Here is a 2,797-nt window from a genome sequence, read left to right as displayed (position 1 = left end):
GTATTGTTTATACGCTGCCTGGTCATAATATCATTCCATATTGCGTGAAATATTCGTTGAAATTGTTATCGAAGGAATAAATAAAAAGAGTGAGAATAATAAATTCTTCTTTTTATCCGACTTTTGTCTGCTTTCGTTATAAAATTCTAGGATATTGCCATTTTTAAGGGAGGAAGAGAAAAGAAAATGGGACGTGGAAGTAAAAAATGGTACGTAAGAATGAAGAAATGCTCCGATATTGATCTTTGATGCAAATATATGCAAACTAATCCTAAGATACAGAGAACGATGTATAATACTTAAAGTTTTCAAGTACTCATTTATGATTTTATTGCACTCATCTAAAAAGGCTGCTATTTATTGGGTCAGTATTTTAAAACATCAGTACGTAATATAAGTGGTCAGTATTACATCGATTGATACAAAAATTGTCAGTATTTTCATTAAAATATCAGTAAACGTAATAATTTGTCAGTATTTTAAATAGATGGTAAATGTGTACCATAAAATATTCTAACCTAACTTAACCTAACAAATAATTTTATTGATCAAAAAACAAATTAATACCGACCAAATAAACAAAATTGTACTAACAAAATACGATTTAGTACTGACAATTCATTATTTACACTGATTAAAATATTGATTTTTGCCGACTATTTATTTTAAAAAATAATTACCGTTAATTCAAAAAAAATACTGATAAAATAAAGAGAAGTGGTATCTTTTCCTCAAACACGCCACATTCATATCACGCAAATCAAAATTTCCGCGAATAACCGCACGTGAATTCCTGAACTTTTTCCACCAATGGTACAACCCCGTCGTATAATATAGCACAGCCATAGTCATTTTAAATTATTCGACCAGCGCCGCTTGGTAATCCAGGTTTCTGGTGAAATATTAATCAAGTTACGAAAAGTTGATTGTGGAAACACGTGGGGAACTCGAGAGTGTCCCGTGGAAAACGATTTACGCCGTAAGAGCTGATCCGTAACAGCTACAGAGACGTAAGCTTATTCGAGAACACATTTCCCATTTGCATACGAAATGTATCTCGCCCAGTCGCTGGTTTAAGCCGTTTGAGCCGCGTCTAACGGAATCACAATGACCCGAGGATATTCGGAGAAACAAAGCTGAACATCAGCCACGAGAATGGACAATCTCCGTATGCCACCCTCGATCAAACCTTTGGCAGGTATTAATCTCCAACCTTGCCCTTCGACAGCTTCCACATTCCAGCAAACGATCCTACAATATTGCTATTGTATCTCTTCTTGGACACGCACTTATCTTGGACACGGTGACTAATGCTGGCGACATTTCTACGACATTCTCCTTGTGAAAATTCAGTTGCTTCCTCTCTTTTCTATGTTTCCTATCAGAGGTGACAAATTCATGGGGAAGGTTGAAGAATTTCGAATGTTTGGAACATTGATTTTGGATAATGAGTTGGAGTAGTGGGCGGAGTTTTAGGTACTGTGTGAAGAATGTGAATTTCATTCACCATTTTATCCGATAACTGATTAAGAAATTGCATTGGACGTTCTTGAAAGTATTTCTGGAATGGTTTTGAGGAAACTGGACCTTATTTGTGGTGCACAGTTTAAAAATAAATTAGTTCAAACATTGTGGTGATAAATGGTAAGTTTGTTCTTAATTAATTTGTTTATCAAGAAACAAGTGATTGGAGACACTGAGCTTAGATGAAGTTTGTCGAAACATTGCAGACAGAATACCTAATTTTCAATTATTTAACAAATATTATCATAAAAATGACAAACTCAAAATTAGGGACCAAATTATAGCGCAACTATTAGGAACACAAGTTGCCTTCCCCATAAGATCTAATTAGAATCGAAGTTTAACCAAGTTCTAACAATTCAATAAGTTCCTCACTTCGATCTGCAAACTAGAAATTAATAACGACTAGTGTTAATAGTTACCAATTGTGTTAGAAAAAATATGAAAATACAGTGAATTCGCACTGCATAAGATTGCGAACTATATAGATTGCGAGATTGCGTAATTAACACTGCTATTTCTTCATTTAAACTTATTAATTACATTTTTATTTTATTTTCTGTATGCTTAAAACTGAAAATTAGATTAAAAAAGAAGCTTCACAAAAACAGTTCTTATTACAAAATATTCGCTCTAGGACTATTTCACTCGACAAAACATACATTTTTGTACATTTCACAAAGTGTACAGGAAAATTCCGAAGGCGAAATCTCATTCTTCAACATTTTGCGACATAGCTCCCTAATTTATTTCTAACTTTAAAATAAAAATTGTCTCTGAAGAGGTTAAATGAAATCCGGCCACAGTCGTCCCGCATGCTAAATAAAGATTCTGGATCTGAAGGCATGGAAGCTTTGCACGTAGCTTTGGCAGATTTTCGCAAACCACCCTTGGAAAACGATTCCCCGGGGTGTTGTTCTCCAAGACTTCCCATCATCGTTCTCCACTTATCTACCTCGAGCCACCGGCAAACCTCTGCCCTTTTTTCCCCAACCTGCGTGTATCCCCAACGTCCTCCTCGTCGCCGTTGCTCACGACCTAACCATTTACGTCCAAGCGCTGTACGTCGTCACGCCGCTTTTACGTCGGCCTCGAAATCATCTCGTGATCCTCCGTCGCTTTCTTCCCGTGGCAAAACACCCCCGCGGGTGCGCCGCAATCATCCCCAAAGCCTTCTCCGCGCCGGCAATATCGTGGGAACGCATTCGCGCGCGCATTCGGCTCGGGGAAAATCTTTTTCCAGCGGAATCCTTTGGCCGAGGAGTTTCTTCCC

The sequence above is a fragment of the Habropoda laboriosa genome, unplaced genomic scaffold, assembly GCF_001263275.1.
Source record: "Habropoda laboriosa isolate 0110345459 unplaced genomic scaffold, ASM126327v1 scaffold72, whole genome shotgun sequence".
NCBI classification, from domain to species: Eukaryota; Metazoa; Arthropoda; class Insecta; order Hymenoptera; family Apidae; genus Habropoda; species Habropoda laboriosa.
Note: the sequence above shows the minus strand (reverse complement) of the source record.